We start from the raw sequence: 17431 nt of genomic DNA, 5'->3' as shown, positions 1-17431 counted from the left end.
CACTTGCTGCTTTTTCTGGACACCCAAATTGGGCTCACAGCACCCATGTTGGTTGGATCACAGCTAACTGTAATTTCAGCTCCAGAGGATTAAATGCCTCCAGTCTCCACAAACATGTGTACCGATGTGCACATACCCACATGCAGACACACATACCTGCACATAATTAAAAGTAATAAAAAGAAATCTTTAAGAAAAACCAAGATGGACTGTGACTAAAGAAGATCTCTAACACTGACTTCTGGCCTTTGCACCATCTTCCTCCTCTATCCTATAAATATGCACTTGTACACAGAAATGAACAAATACCTGGAGTTTGGACACAAGAGGAGATGCCCTTGCAGGAAAAAGACCCACACCAACTTCATCCTGGCAAATCCTAAACCCAGATTTCTAGTTTTGAAATGAAATAGAAATGAGACTCAGTTAATTTATAATACCCTCTTTTCAGAAAGAGCTATTCCACAGTGTATGCTGGTTAAACTCTCTCTCTCTCTCTCTCTCTCTCTCTCTCTCACACACACACACACACACACACACACACACACACAGAGAGAGAGACAGAGACAGAGACAGAGAGAGAGATATACAGAGACAGAGATGAAGCCAAGAACAGACAGAATGAGGGGATAGTAAAAACCCAAAGAGATATAGTGTCAAGCGTAAGGAATCTTGCAACTGCCAGAGGTAGAAACTGTTGCTTTCCTTTTTTAAAAAATATACTTTATTAATTTATTCATATTACATCTCAATTGTTATCCCATCCCTTGTATCCTCCCATCCCTCCTTCCCTCCCATTTTCCCCTTATTCCCCTCCCCTATGACTGTGACTGGGGGGGGACCTCCTCCTCTGTATATGCTCATAGGGTATCAAGTCTCTTCTTGGTAGCCTGCTATCCTTCCTCTGAGTGCCACCAGGCCTCCCCACCCAGGGGACGTGGTCAAGTATGGGGCACCAGAGTTCATGTGAAAGTCAGACCCCACTCTCCACTCAACTGTGGAGAATGTCCTGTCCATTGGCTAGATCTGGGTAGGGGTTTGAAGTTTACTGCACGTATTGTCCTTGGCTGGTGCCACAGTTTGAGCAGGACTCCTCCAAAGGGCCCTAGAAACCTACAAGAAGAACATTGCTTTCCTTTTTTATGAAAGACTTTAAACATAAGAAAGCTACCATGCATGCCATCACAAGTGCTCTTTTGCTCCCCATCACCCAGGGGATGCAGATGCCGATTGCAGGTTATCTGTATCACAGAGTCAAGCAGTCTCACTTAGACTTCTTACATGCAATTCGTTTTCAAAGTCTCATATTACTGTGGAAATTGGCATAAAACACTGATTATATTTTAAACTTTGCCAGGGCTTATGTGTAGAGGTTGGAGAAAGATTTATAGGACTTAGTTTAGTCTGCCTTCATCATGCGGGTCCTGGGTATCAAACTCAGGACATCAGACTTGAGCAGCCCACAGAATTAACTTTTAAAAGGCGTTTATCTTGTAAAGCTTATAATTTATCCCAATAAATCTTCAATACGTGTATGCAAATATATTAAGTGGAATTTTCCTCACGTCAGAGCTGGGCATCTCTTGGGTCGATATCTGCGACTTTCGTTTCTGTCTCTGTCTTTTCAGGTTTGCTGTTCTCCTCTGTCACGGGGAAGCTGTGGGGTGAGGATGCTCAGCTCAGCTTCCGGCTGGATAGCCTTTCACAGCTGGCTGATCTGCATCACCAGAAAGTGTCAACCTTGACTAACTGCTTCCTCAGAGTCCTTGAACACCAGATAAAGGACTCTGGTTCTCAAGCAGTTTGAGTTCAAGACCCCTCACTTTCCGACGACCCTTAGGGATGAGTGTGAGGCCTCTACTGTGAAGTTCTACACACAGATGAAGTAAATACAAATAACGGGCTGATGCTGTGCAGGGCTGGCACTGCATCCCAGCTGACAGACACCGGAGTGACCCCAAGAAAAGTCCTGAACACATGAACAACCCAGAAACATAAGCACTTTGTAATTGAGGGTACATCTTAGCTCTCTTGGCTCCATTTTCTTCCTCTCTCGTAGCAAATATGACAAAGACTTATCTTAAAAGAGACATTGACTCAATATACACCATGAGAGCATCAGCCTATTGGCTTTTCTGTGTCAGGCTTACAAGGAGAATCTATGTATTATTAGCCCATTTTATACATGACGGGGCTATTGCACCGACTGGGTGATTAACTTGTACAAGACCACACAGTGAGGGAGACAGACAGAACCCAGGCTAACTTCTTTGAACCTCTGACACTTGGCTCCCCTTTGCCAGTTTCTTCTACTTAACCTAGAGTTGAACCCAATCTTAATTAAAGTCACAGAGGACCAAACCCCAAAGGTTGATTCATAAAAAGCCATTTAACTGAGAACGGAGGGGATGACAGAAAAAAAAAAAAAGGTCTCTGGTGGGGGAGTGACCTGCCGAGCTGAGATAATGGCGTCTGTGGTCATCCATGAAGTGGACAGCACAGGGTCCAAGAACAGACCTCTTCAGGCATAGCAGAGGAGAGCACAGCCAGCTCCTGTGCATGCAGGACAAAGGAGAAAGGTTAAACTTCTACTTTGCATCCGGCTCTCAAGATCTTGGGTGAGTTGAAAACTATCAGGCCAGCAAGACGACTCAGCAGCTGAGGGCTGCCAAGCCCGCTGACCTCAGTTTCCTCCTGGAACACATATGATGGAATGAAAAAAAAAAAAACCCCAACTCCCATGAGCTGTCCTCTGACCTCCACACATGAACCATATATGTACACAAGATAAATAAATGTGATTAAATTAAAAAAAAAAAAAAAAAGAACGATAATTGTAAAGATTCTGCAAAGGCTGTCAGACATGCAACCGTAGCTGTCCTGGGCAGATGAGAAGGGAGAGATAGTGATGAACCACGCTGTTCCTATCAGGAAGGCTTCACATGCAAATATATAAACAGCATCTTGGGTCAATATGGAGATGAGACACAGGGTGGGAACCCGAGCTGGAGAGGATGTTAGAAGGATCCAGGTGTTACTAGCTATCGGGTGATGGAGGTTAGGAACTATGCAACAGGTAGGGTCCAGATAAGGTGTGGAGGGATGGTCCTGCCTGAGGCTAGGAGGGGATACATCTCTATGGAGATGGACAATCATTCCGACTAGGCTTGAAAGAGGCTGTGTGTGAGCGGTGGGCAGGGGCAGTGAATGGACGGTGCAGGTGAGTAATGGAGCCATGTGCACATCCGGGGTAAGGAGGAGGAGTATGGGGCCTCACCAGAGCCACCTGTAACAGGAGGTGATGGCTGAGTTCTTTCCCTGGTACGGACAAACAGACAGACACCAGGGAAGACAGACAGCCAAGCAGCAAAGAAAAGACAAGGAAAAAAGAAGAGAAAAGAAAGGCAGCAACTTCTTCGTTGAGGATGTGAGAAGCAGAAAGCAGGAGTTGGCTTGGGTATTTTGGAAGGCCCCTGTGTCCTCCCCTTTCCCTATTGGCCGTGTCTACTTACCCACCCCTGGACCTTCCTGCTGTTTCTTCTCACAGAATCTTCTGGGACGGGGCGCTATCAGGGAGCCTGTCTTACTGTTCCTTGCTTACCTATGTTCCCCTAACCTTGCTTACCAGGGTACCCCTAGGAGGCTGTGAGAACTCCAGACCCCTCCTATCTTCCAGCTTATGTGATACCTACAAGGAATCTGGAAGTCACAGCAGGCTCAATGAAGTCCTGGGCGGGAGACTGTCTTCCTAGCCAGGAGAATTAGGGCAGGTAGCACTGACAGAAGCTTACTCATGGACCAGACCAAGCCCTCTGGAAGGTGCTGATGCTATGTCAGGGTGATGCTGGTCTGCAGCGGAAAGGGTAGAGGAAGGGCTAGGGTAAGGCTAGGCATTTCTGATGGATTTTTTTTCTGGGGTGGAAAAGAAGAAGCAGTAATTCTACATGGGGCTACTGTCCTTTATGCTGATGTTACGAGTTCTGTATGCAGGTGTTCCAGGCAGGACTCTGCTGTTTGCAGCTCTCCACCCCCACCCCCACCCCCAGCCTCCTAGGAACCAGAGCGTTGCCAAGGGAAAGAAAGCAAAGCCTTCCTTCGCCCGGAGGGGGAGGGGCAGCCTCTGGGGGGTTGGAGACCAAGGGCAGATAGTGTTGAAGCCAGGCAGAGAAGGCCAGCCTGAGCAGTTTCGAGTCTTCTGCCCCTACTTCTGTGAGAACCACCAAGGCCATTTGCCTGGGGTTGTCTCTGCCCCCCCACACCCCCCCCCCCCCCCCCCCCCCCCGTGACTGAAACAACTCCTGGGCACAGAAACTCCAGAGCCAGGAGCAGATCCCAGAAGGGAATGAAAGCAGGGGTGCCTGCTGGGCCTGCAGAGACACCCCACCCCACCTCCTGAGCCAGCAAGCCTGAGGGTAAGCCACCCCAACCCAGAGAAGACTGTTTGCAGTTCCATGCTGCATATGAGGAGATGGAGGTCCAAAACAGGACCAAGTGAAGAGGCCCAGGTAAGAAAAGGGTGGGCTGGAGTCCCATTGTCCCCACCCCCTGAAAGTCTGACTCACCCACTAGCTGACCAGGGCAGGTGGGGCTTTATCCTGCAGCCGTCTGCAGATTCGCTCCGACTGCCGGCACAGGTCTGGCCATGGGCTTTAGAGGACAAGGCTCCTCAGAGAGAAAGGCAGACCATCCTGTTTAGGCTGCTTCCCAGCACCCGACAGCGTACATGCACACAGTAGGTACTCAGTGAATGTGTGATGAGCCAGTCTGAGCTGGCCCCTTGCCTTCAGGACATCCAGCTCAAATAGAATCAAGCCAACAACTGTAGAAAAGGCAGCTTTGGAGAGTGCAGTGTGGGGGATGGGGAGATGTAAAGTGACTACTGAACAAACACGAGGACCCATATCAGAACCTCCCGAAACCACCAGGCACCGTGGTTGCACATTCATAGTTCCGGTCCCAAGAAAGTGGAGACCTGTCAGCTGGCACTGCTGGGCTGCCCGCTACCTCAACGCCTAGCCAGTCACCTGTCCCTTGGAGCATCTCTGAGGTTCATGGCCTCAGAATGGCCAAGGGAAGCTCGGCTGCTCACCGCTGCTTGTCTGGGTGGCTAAAATCTAGAACCCAAAGTGCTTGCTGGACACAGTGCATATGACACCACAGAGCCTCAGGCAAATGCTTTCTCTGTGAAGGTCTATCATTCATTCGGCAAATGGCCACAGAGGTGGTGCTGCCAAACAGAACACAAGAGGACGCAGAGTTCTGTCCTCACTGCTCTGCCATCCAGGGCAGTGGCAGGGGATGACATCCCAGGAAGCACTGGGGTGTGAGAGATGCACAGACACTTGGGATAGAGAGATGGAAGAGGGAGGCTGGGTATGTCACTGTCCTTGGGCTTTATGGTGGGTCACAATGGGCGATGCCCGTATTTCTGCTTAGGGCACAGAGATTTCCCTCCTGCTGTCCCAGGCCACATAGATGGGGAATTGTGACAGCCCCTAAAGCCAGAGCTTAACAACCCACACCTGTACCCTTTCATTCCATAACCACAGACAGAGTTGTGGGATTCGGGATTTCCTCCATTGTGGGATTCGGGGTTCCTTCCTGCTTCCACCTGCATGCTTCAATGGCCATGCTTTCTCCTGCTCCCCAGCTCCATCCCACTCCATCTCTCCTCTTCCTCCCCTCCTCCCCCTCCCCTTCACCCCTCCTCTTCCCCCTTTACCCTTCCTCCTCCCCTCCTCCTCCTCCCCCTTCTCTCCCTCCTCTCCCTTCACCCCTCTTCCCCCCTTCACCTCCTCTCCCCCCTTCCTCCACCTTCCTTCTCCTCCTTCCCCCTCCTCCTGCTCCTCCCCCTTCCTCCTGCTCCTCCTCCTCCACATGCTGCCTCTTCTCCCCCCCCATCCCCCCCCCCAATCCAGATTGTCAGCAGGTGTCAGGCTGGTAGCAGTGATCGATTCTGACAGGAGAACAAGGAACAAGTCCAAGTTTTCTTTCTCTGTGGCCAGGAGGGGTCCTGGGTCTGTGGACAGGTCTTAGAGGGGCAAAGCTGCCTGTAGGTGCTCAATGGAGATTGCATCTGAAGGGAAAGACCCCATCTTTCTCTGACAAAAAAAAAAGGGCGTCAGTCTTTCTTGTCATTCTATTGTCATGTCACCATATTTGCATGTGTCAATCATGGAAAGGATTCTGTGTCACACTTTTGTTAAACCCCAGTGTGTACCTCCTCACAAGGCAGTGCTAATAGAAGCAGAAAGGTACGGGAAGGTTGCTTTAACTGGGAGTTCACATAATTCAAAGAACGTCTCCCATTTTCATGGCATTATTATTATTATTATTATTATTATTATTATTATTATTATTATTACATGGTAGAATAAGGGTGCCTCCTCTCTGGGTTCAGGATATCTCCAGCAAGGTCTTCAGAGACCAGGGGAGCTGGCGGTTTTGACAGGTTTCTTGCTGTGAAGTTGTCAAAAGAAAGACTAGCTCTCCACTAGCCACTGTCAACATATCTCACAGATAGAACAGCACAGGAGATATGCCCCGCTGTCACTAAACACATCCCAACTTAAAGGGCCTCACCCTGTCAGGATCTCATTACTTTGAGACATTACTCATCTCCGAGCTTCCAGAATTCAACGTTTCGTTCTTTGGTTTCCCCACATCCAGAGTGTGTGGGGAATGAATGAATGAATGAATGAATGCTCTGTCTGGATTGGGAGAGCCACTTACCTGGGGGAAAGGAGGACGGATTAGGATCCTCCTGGTTAGGGCTTCTCTGGGGTGAAGCATCCTGAGAGCCAAGGAAGGTCCCAGAACAATAAATCCCCTGATACTAGCTTCCCCAGCCACACCCACACCACGATTTTCCAGCCTGTGACTCACATGTGGAACCCCAGGAGACCTGGGGCTGATTCCCTGTGCTACCTCCTCATCTATCGCTCTCCACGAGCTCTCAAGACAACGAACTCACTGTCACAATGTTTTAGGATGCGGCAGCAACTAAAAGCCACCACAGGTGTTCCCCGAGGAGGCTTCTGCTGGGAAGTACAGCAAGAGGCACACCGCACCCCTGTAGGCTTCACACGCCTGTGTGCACCCCACCCGCCCTCTGTCTCCCCTCACCTCTGCGGGCCTCACACACCTGTGTGCACCCCACCTGCCTGCTGTCTCACCTCACCCCTGTGGGCTTCACACGCTTGTGTGTACCCCACCTGCCCGCTGTCTCACCTCACCCCTGCGGGCTTCACACACCTATGTGCACCCCACCTGCGCTCTTTCTCCATTCTGTTGCGCACTTGTCTAACTCTCTTGGTTTCTCAGGCTCCTCAGTTTTCCTGGCCATCTCTCAAGGCTGCACAGTCTAACAGGCCTTGATCTGAGATGTGAGTGCAACCCTGCCTCAGACATCACACGATAAGCACAGTTGCCTGATAGTGTCTGAGTCCCTTGTGATTTTTAATTCATTCATTCTCTGCATGGGCTTGACCTGAGCAGATAGCTTGGAGTCAGGTAGACAATGCATGACTCTGCCTTCTGACATACTCAATCAATGTCGAACCCCTCGTGACTCCAGCCTGAGAGAGCGAGGTGATATTCAACAAGAGGAACTTTTAAACCTGCTAACCAGCCAGCACTGCCTCTCCCAACACCTCCCAAGTGTTTGAGACAGAAAGAGTCTCCGCCAGCCTTCATATCTGAGTCACAAGCTCACTCTTTCCTGAGGGTTCCCTGAAAGAGACTTGGTCATTGTTTCTGGCCTTGGCTCTGTAGGTCCTGGCAGAAGTCTTCTTCTTCCAGGAGTGCTTTGTCCCTTCAGCGATGCAGAATGACACTTCTCATCATGGGTAGAATCTGGGTGAGTGCCCTTCCAGCCAGAGAACCCAGTGCTCATTGCACAGTGTGGAGGTGGCTGCACTAGTCGCCCCCCCCCTTTTTTAAACTGCTGTGATAAGACATCTGACAAAGCAACTTACAGGAAGTATGAGGTCACAGTTTGAGGGTGCGTCCCAGCATGGTGGCAGACACACAAGGTCACATAACATCTACGGTCAGGAAGTAAGAGAGATGAGTGATGGTGCCCAGCTCATTTCTTCCTTCTGTCCAGCCCAGGACCCTGAGAATGCCCCAGGATGGTATTCCCATACTCGGAGTGTGTTTTCCAATCTCAGTGAACCCTATCTATAAACTCTTAATTCTAGGTCCTGTTATATGGAAAATATTAACCCATTGTGATGTGTAAGTACGGCTGGGTGCCCACAGTCTTCCATTGTCACTAGTTTTTTTCTCTCCCACACCCCACTAGAGAGTGCACCCTGGGCTTGAGTATCTGTAGAACACTAGAAAGAAGTTTCTGGTGTCTCTGCCTCTGATGAAGAGGTTATCAGCCCTCAGCCTTGAAGTTTCTCGCCTATCATCACAAGCAAAGGTCTCATTTCTGTAGCATACAGGACTGCTTTTACAAAAGCCATATTTGCCCAAACTGGAGAACAAGCCTTGCAAAGTGCCCTACATGTTGCCGCACGATGGACAGTTTTCGACACCTCCACCATCTGTTGGGTCTGAGTTACATCCACTAAACTATATATTAGGGAAAGATGCCGGACACAGGGCAGAAGTTGCCACGCAACTGGAAAGCCTGCTGCAGAGGAATGGCTCCCCCACCACTCACAGCCTGCTGCTGCACAACCTGGAGAATTGTGTGGTGCTAGACTTTTCAGTTCTTCTTCTTTTTTTCTTCTTCTTCTTCTTCTTCTTCTTCTTCTTCTTCTTCTTCTTCTTCTTTGTCTTTTCATACTAGAACTTGCTGTTTCAGGAAAGTTGATGGTATGTTGTTTCTATGAAGTCAGCTCAGAGGTTCCTCCTTATTCCTCCATGGCATGCTTTCATACGCAAAAAACAAATTGGGTGGTGACCACTGTGCCATTTTACAAATGAAATCTCTCTGTGCATTTCTGTCAGCTGTGTGACTTTGGGAAAGTCCTGTCACCCCTCTGTTAATGTTTTGAAGTAACGGCTCAGCTCAGCAGACAATGCACTTGTTGACTTCCAGCACCCACTAAAAGCTGGGCGTGGTGGCAAGTGTCTGTCTGTAACCCCAACCTTGGGGGAAAGTAGGCATGGGAAGATCCTGGGTACTTGCTCTCCAGCCAGTCTCCAAGCCAAATCAGGGCTTGATGGAGAGGCTTCTTTTGAAAAATTTGCCACAAATTTGACAGCATCTAAGGGTCTGAGACAATCACCAAAAGCCAGGTAGTTCTGACTGAGTGAAAACAGTAAATTCAACCAAAACAGTAAATTCCAGGTTCAGAGAGATGCTCTGTCTCAAAAAATAAGGGGAGTGACAGAAGAACACAGCCAATGTTGACCTCTGACCTCTCCATGCAACGGCACAGGCAAGCACACTGGTACTCATATGTGTCCACACATGAGATGACTATTGTACATGCTGTGAGTCATTGAGGCCAGTCATGGTTTAAATGAGCTGAACACCACTAAATAAAGTCACACTTATCACAAGGACTGGGAATTCATCTCTCTGCTCTACACAGGAAGGCATAGCGACTCGGAGCCAGAGTCAGAGTCCAGGCCACTCCCTGGGTGCTTGGCTGCTCAGACCATGACTACCACACTCACTATGGATATGGACATGTGAACAGTGGGAGTGTGGGTAAACTGGTGGGCAAATCAGGGCTTGATGGAGAGGCTTCTTTTGAAAATTTTGCCACAAATTTGACAGCATCTAAGGGTCTGAGACAATCACCAAAAGCCAGGTAGTTCTGAGTGAAAATGGCTGTAGGAGTTGATTGGCTGGCTGGCTGGCCTGTGGTTTCCTCTTAGCTCTCTGCAGAGTTTTCTCTCCTCCTCCTACACAGAAGCATCTTTATGGAGTCTATTGTCCTGTCGCTGAGTGGAAATGTAGGCAAGTGTGGTAGGCGAGTGTGGGAGACCTACACACAGGCTGAGGAGCCATGCTTGGGAGGCATGGAGCCCCAGCTCTGGTCTGCTGCCAAAGACCCTGTCATTTATTCTCACCTGCAAAAGAGGCACTGGCTGGCTCCCCCCAGCCACGCTGAGCTCACTAAATGAGACAATGTGTGCAAGTGTTTAGCGTTGCATCTGGAATGCACTGAGCACATAACAAGTGATGTTTACTGTGAGATAAATGCCTGCTGCAAGCTGGCTCTGAGTACAGTTAATTAATGAATCAAACATAGTCACCAGTCCCTGGAGAAAAGAGACAGGTGACAATTAATTACCCATCTCAAAAGGGGTTCAGATACTTAAAGGCAGGGCCAGCTCCTTTCTCCTAGTTAAGTGGGATGAAGGATGCTCCCAATTTGTTATAAGGAAACTCTCGAGTGCCGCGGGTCTGACCATTGCTGAGGAGCTCAGAGCGGACACTCGGGTGTGTGTGTGTGTGTGTGTGTGTGTGTGTGTGTGTGTGTGTGTGTGTTTTGTGTGCACATGCACATGTGGGTGTCTGGCTGAAGTACCTGTTTCCTTGGCCCTGTGGCATGTCTTGGAATGAGTTGTGGGTCTATACCCAGCCATGGACAAGGCAGAAGGAGATTCCACCAGCTCCCTGGGCCCTCAGGATGGGCCGACAAATGCCGTGCCCACCAGGACAGGGCTTCTTACAGAGCATCCAGTCAATCCTAGCTTTCATAGAGCACACCTGGTGATCCAGGGAGGCTTCTCAGAGTGTGGCGCATTTAACTCAAGCCTCATTCGGTTTACACTCCTCTGAGGTTGGGGTCTGCAGTCACAACCCACTCCTGAACATCTTCAGGGAAAGGGCTTGTCTTGGGGACATTTTTCTCAAGAGGAAGGGCCAGAAAGTTCTTCTTCATGTCCAGCTCAAATCTTCCTGGCTTTAACTCCCAATCACTAGCCTAATGCTGTACTTGGAAGTAAAGTAGCAGAGATTTGCTTCCTCCCTAGTGACTGGAGACCTGAGTCAGCCACAGGCCCCAGTCACCAACCAGCCCAGTTCAGAATATGCACCGCTACACTGGACTGACCCAGAGAATGGAAACAAATATGAGCAAAGGCGGGCATTTGTTAAACACTTAGGGTACGCTGTGCCTGTGGACAGTTTGCCTTTCATTTTCAGATCAGCTTTAAAGGCCCTGCTGTCAGTCACCCCAGAAACAAGAAAGACCAGGGACCTGCTCCAGGGATTGTGCTGTCCACAACCAGGTAAGTCCCATTGTCACAGAGACCAAACATAAGAGAGAAAGAAACAGGCTGGTGGAGATCCAGTCGGGCGCTCACCAGGGAATGTCCCCTAGACCTTGCATATGGGCGCTGCGCAGGGGACCGCAGACCAGCGTCAGCACCAGGGACAGTTCCTTGCTTGCTCCCCGCAGCCGCCGCCGACGGCGCGCGCAGGGCCGCAGCGCGCACTTCTCAGCAGGCTAGCGCGTGCGCGCCCTCCCCTCCAGCGCGCGCCCCGCGCCCGAGACTGGGCTGGAGTCGCGCGTGCCGCTCGCAGGGAGGCAGCTGGGCGTCCTGAGCCGTGGCCGCAGCGCGCAGCTGGCAGAGTCTCTCGCCTGGCCACGCACTTGCCTCCTCTGGGGCCTCCAGGAACCTCTTCGCGCCCTCCTTGGCAGCCCGGCCCCAGCAGGAGCCACCAGCCTTGGCCTGGGCTGCATTTGCCGCTACTCGCTGTGCCCGGGACAGAGGGACGCCCGCCCCGTCACGTGTGTTCAAGTCCTCCGCCAGCCGGGGCAGCGTGGTTCCCATGGTTCAAGGTAAGGACCAAGCTGGTTGGCAGGTCACGGTATGAGAGCAGGCGACGCAGGCTGGGAACCCCAGGCTCTGCGCCCACCTCTTCTGGAGTACCCACTGCAGCCTGCCCTGGCCACCTTGCATCAGGTGCTTTGACCTATCTACACAGGTGCCTGTACGGCATCACCCATCCCGTTGTGACCCATCCTCCTAGTGCTCTGAGATGGGTAGTGGGGCCCTAGCTGAGAGGCAGAGGAAGCCACAGACAGAAGAGATGCTTTATTTCCCTCCGAGGGTAACCTGCCTGGGGGAAGGGGCATGAGGAGAGAAAGTTTGTCCAGAGAGACTGGAAACCTAGTTCCATTCATGCTTTCCTACCCGAAGCTGAGATGTTTGGTTCCTGTGGTGAGACTTGCTTCCCAGCAGGTTGGTGTTGCATGCTTGACCTGGGCTACTGCTGACCTGTCCAGCCCCTGTGTGAAAGGGTTGGGGACTCCACTTGGCAGATGAAGAAACTGAGGCTTAGAGAAGTTGGTTTCTTGTCCAAGGTCACAGTTAACAGGTGGTGGAACCTTTGTCCCCCAGTTCCCACATTGTTGGAAACCTCATCGTATATAGTGAGGACAGGAGGGGCACACAAGGCAGGCAGTTGTGTTTTTCCAGCCAGAAACACCCTGAATACCAAGACTCTAAAAGCAGGTTCACATCCATTATCCTGGTTGTACTTTTTCACCTCACTCAGTGTCCTGTCCTCGCCAGGTTAGTGTCACATGGACACACATGGCTCTGCTGGTATGTCCCTGGGGCAAGAAACCTGGGTGACAAGTCCCCAAACCTTTCTCCAGGTTTCGGCATGTTCCGTTGTCCCTTCTGGGGGGAAGGTGGGGTCTAGGGGTCTGCAGGATGATGCCAGGCTGCTGCCCTGTAGCCCCCCTCCTCATACTGGTCAAGTTCTTGGCCAGCTTCCAGGGACAGCTTCCACCTCCCAGAAGTTTATGGCTGCAGAAAAGCGCCTAGGCCCGTCTCCTCACCTTCCCCATCTTGTGATAGAATTGAGAATGAATCCTCCATGACAAGGCTTAGACTCTCCAAAGTTGACACTCTGGCCAGTAGGAGGTGGCTGAAACCCTCCATGGATGCATGGGCTGCAGGCTTGCTGAGTGTGTGCAACTTTGTGTGGCTTTGAGAAGTTCTTTCTGTCCCTGAGGCCAGGGGCTAACTTCCTCCTTTCCTCTTTTCCTGTACCTTCCTTCCCTGGTCATAGAGGAGATGGAATGGTCTCACGCTGGGGTCTTTGCCCCCATCTCCTGAGCTCCTGTAGGGCTGGTTGGTGCTGACCCACTCGGAAAGCTTGGAGATGCTTCCTGAAGTGTTTCGGGTCTGGGAGAAGGAACAGCTCCCAAATTTTATTCCTGGAATACCTGTTGAGGGTGATGAGCTGGAGAACATCACTGGCTCTCTGGGGCAAGCCAACGCCATGAGATGTGGGGACCCAGGATGTGTGTGACTTCTCCACCCTTGCCTCTCCTGTAAGTGAAAGAGATCAGCAGAGCCCCAGGCCTCTACTGTGCCAGTATAGACAGCTAGTATAGAAAAAAAGAACTTACAGAAAATGTGGGCGCGGATGGAGAAGTCAAAACTTTGCCCAGCTCTGCCCATCTTCCTGGGTGACCTTGGGCCAGTCTCTGTTCCTTACTGGACCTCAGATGGAGTGAGTGGTCTCACATCCCCTGGGGTTCCTCTCAGCCACCGCTGCCCCCTCCCCCATTCCTGCCTATCTTACCTTCTAACTATTTGGCCACCCAGGTTTTGTCTAAGCCTGGTGCTGATTCTGAGTGAGGCTACACTGCCTGCAGGCCAGCAATTCAATGAAGAATGATCATAGTGCTCAAAGCAGAAATTTGTCACCTCACAGTCAATTATATTGGACTCTAATCCCTCAGGGGTTGGGGGGAAGGCAGAGTGGCAGACTGCCCAGACTGTCCCCTCCGTGCCTACCCTGCAACCACTCTGCTGCTCCTCTTCAAGCCCTGACCAGAGTGGCAGGAAAGTGGTGATTTGTATGGTGGGAATGTGGATTCAAGGGCCAGATTTTCGGCAAGTCACTCACCATCCTCATCTACAAGAATAGGGGTATTTCTGCCTTCCTGTGGGTGTTTGGTGACACCTGTGCAGGCGTGCCCTGAAGCATCGTGAGGATGTCATGGGTTGGGAATGGGCTTCCTGCCTACCTTGCTGCCGCCCTGGCTGTGATTTCCCTGCAGTCTGAGTCCTTCTGGATTCAGTCCAGAGGGGATTCATCCAGGCTGGAGCCGCAGTGCTTGCCAGCTCCTTGCCTTCTCTCCTCCAAAGCTCTTCATCCCCCCAGGAACTGGGTTCCTAGAAGAGGCTTAAGTTGCTGAAGCCACTCTGATCCACTCCTCTGCCTTGTCTCCCTTGCTGGGGCTGCCCTGAAAGGCCTGAGAAGGATCAGCTTTGCCAGCCCAAGGCACAAGGAGGCTGTGGACAGAACCCTGACTCATGGGAAGCCCGGGTACAGAGCCTGGCGTGTGAGTTCCTGATTGACACTCCTAAGATGTGACACAGAGACTGTGTCTCTAATTTCCACCGGTCCTGTAGAGGAGGAGGCTGGAGATGGACAGAGGGTGGGGGACCATAATCCAGGCTGTAATCTATGCTCTAGGAAGTCTAAACCTTGGTGGAGAATGATCAGACCTGATCTTAACACTGTGGGTTACAGTATAGAGCCTGGCTGGAGAGGAAAGGCAAGAAAGAGGCAAGGGGACTCAGAAGAGGTTACCATGTCCCTCTCAATGAGGATGGTAGGCACTGAGCAGATGCCAGCCATAGGGGGTGGTGTCATGGTGGGCTGGGATAGTGGAAATATGGCCCAGGACTAAACAAACATCACCTAGACTTTACTACACTGGAATCTGGGGTGAACTGTATGAGTGGTGGTGAGGCATCCCTCGTGGACCTGGAGTCGGGCTTTTTCTTCAGCACCAAGGTAGCACCTGATTGTACATCTCACCCAGGAGGATGCTACTGCTTGTCTTCTGGGTCCTTCCAGCCCACCTGAAGGGGGCATCTTTGGGAGTGGCTCTAGCCAGACACACCCAGTCACCTGTGCTTGTGTCCAGCTTCTCCGGTAGCAGACTGAGGAGATGGCTTGGTTGGTAAAGGGCTTGCTTGCAAGCAGGAGGACGTGAGTTTGATCTCAGAACCCATAAGCAGCAGCCAGGCCAGCTGGCATGGTAAGGAATGCTTGTAGTCCCAGAACTCTGCAGGTGGAGACAGACAGAGCCTGGGGTCTTGATGGCCAGCCACCATACTTATTTGGAAGGTTCCATGCCAGCAAGAGACCCTGCCTCAAAAACAGGGTGGACAAAGACAGAGGAATGTTATCAGATGCTGTCATCACACACACACACACACACACACACACACACACACACACACCACATGCACGTGAGAATCTGAAACCACTTCTCCTGTAGTGAGTTGGTTGGGAGAAGAGCTGCACAGCTATGTGGGAGTCAGGAGAGGATTAGATAGTGACCTGAGTAATGGTTGGGGAACAAGCCAGGCTCCTAGGATCACAGTTACGTCCACCACCTCCCATGGCTGCTGAGGGTGGCAGGGGGGCCACAGCCTTAGGAACTTGCCAGAACAATGTTTATGTTTAAGTATGTGTCCCTGGAGTGTGTACTTAATCTTTTGGTCCTGGGTTCTTTGTTTACCTTGCCTGTGGGTCGAGCTTCCTAAAAGAGTCTGTACACTGCTGGGAAACTCCCATGGTGCTCACTTCCTGGCCAAACCAGAAGATGGCCTCAGAGCAAACGAGGGATGCCCTTGTCAAACAGGCAAAGCCTGCAGTGGGCAGAGCTATCATTACCAGTGGCTTGGCTCTTTACGGCCAGCTCCAGGCTTCCTGCAGGCTACCCAGTGACGAAGCTAATCCTTGGCTATTCCTAGGCTGCTCTGCCCGGTTTCTGGGCCTGCACCCAGGTCTGGGAAGAGGCCTCTGTCTTTGGTGTTACATGCTTTTGGCATTTGGTCTGTGGCCTAGGGACTCAACAGCTAACATCTCTGGAAGTGGGTTCCCTGGCTCCCTAACTCTGGGTTAGCAAACTCCTATGCCAGCCACTGTAACAGGAACAGTCCCTGCTTACAGAAAGCAGTAATGGGTGGTCTTGTCTCTTTTATGCTATGTATTGTGTATGCTTACATATATATCTTATAATATATTCAAATATTTTTATTAAAAGAAATGTGTATTTGCTGCAAAAGGAAAATCAATTCAGTTTTTCTTGGCTTATTATGTGCAGACTAAAAGCTCTTGAATCTTTGCTGCGGCCTAGATGCTGCTCTGCAGCCACACTGGACCTCAGTGTTCCTGTTCATGACTGGTCCTTTCTTGTGCTTTGTATTGACCCCTGCCCCCATGCAGGGGATAGGCTTTGGGGCTTTTATCTTCTGTTACAAAGCCCTAGCCCCAGCCTGACTTTCTGGTCCAGTCGTTTGCAGGGCACAGCTGTTGACTCACAAATTTACCTAGTTGCATTGGCAATGGGCCTGTGTGCCCATCCACCGGTTCTGTCTGTTATAGACTTGACTGGGGTGTGAGCCTTGAGTGGAAGGCCTTAGTGGCTGGCCGGGGGGAAGAGAGTGTGGGAAGAGGATGTGAACAGGATTAAACTGTAGTGTGGGAAGGTTCTGGGTGGATGGCAGCGTGAGGCAGGGAGGCAGGTACCCTAGATTCTGTGGAAATCATCTCAGGATGGAGCCGTCAGGGAAAGCACCCCGGATGCAGAATCAGAGCTGAGCCCTACTGGGTGAGTGTAGAGTCAAGGGAGCAGGTACTGCACAGAGGCCAGACACTGCTGCCATCGCTGGAGGCGAGAAAGGCTATCCGAGAGTGCTCGCTGGAAGTCAGTGAGCTTCAGAAGTGGCCCTGGTTTTTCTCCGAGGAAAAGAAAGTACTGGAAAGGGCTAGTCCCAGGTGCCCCATTGGCTTTTGACTGTATCTCTGTGGGTGTGATTAAGATCTCATCTCCTATGCTTTGGTTCCTAAGGCAGGCTTAGACAGCCTCCCCCTCCTGGCACTGGCCAAAAGACCCTCTACTGCAGGTGCCCTCACATCCCTGCCCAGTCATTTCACTTGTTGCTGGACCACCCAACATGCCTGGCGATACACCCCCTTAGTACTTGTTTGTTTTTAGTGTGCCAGGAGTAGCAGGAAGCAAGGAGGGCAGGCTATAGAGCTCTGGGTAGCAGTGGGCAGGGCGGGGGGTGGGGGGGGGTGGGGTGGGAGGCGGACACTGGGAGCACCATAAACTCTCGTAGTATGTGTCTGAGGCTCACCTTACAGTGTTTGAAATGTAATTATTTACACTGTGTTTTCCAAATCCCTTCACTCAGGGTTGGCATACACACTCTCTCTGGGAACATCCAGGAAGTTTCCTAAGGCAAAATAAAGATGTTCACTTTTCCAGTATATATGCAGACACCCACTTAGGGTTCCTTTTTCTGGCCTATTCTTCGAGAGCCCACAGTCCAGGCTGGCTTACCCCAGGACTGGCACTATGCCTTCCATGTGTGAGAGGCCTTGATCACACCTCCTTTGAAAGACGATGGGGTGGGGGTGTGGAGGGTAGTCTCTTTCTCTAGAATGTGCTGTCGTTGTCACGAGGGTAAC

At 51.1% G+C, this 17431-nt stretch overlaps 1 protein-coding gene across 1 annotated transcript in view; it reads left to right on the top strand.

The window, feature by feature from the left end:
* The first annotated feature begins 11460 nt into the window (after positions 1–11460).
* The window catches only part of Fam163b (family with sequence similarity 163 member B), a 33145-nt gene continuing 27174 nt past the window's right edge, over positions 11461–17431 (top strand). Inside the window, exon 1 of the mRNA XM_051166669.1 lies at positions 11461–11756. The gene's annotated coding sequence lies outside the window, so the exon portion shown is untranslated. The remainder of the gene's footprint in view (positions 11757–17431) is intronic.

This window comes from Acomys russatus, chromosome 24, assembly GCF_903995435.1.
Source record: "Acomys russatus chromosome 24, mAcoRus1.1, whole genome shotgun sequence".
Lineage (NCBI taxonomy): Eukaryota > Metazoa > Chordata > Mammalia > Rodentia > Muridae > Acomys > Acomys russatus.
The sequence above is the reverse complement of the archived record's forward strand: the minus strand, read 5'-3'. Positions and strand labels throughout refer to the sequence as shown.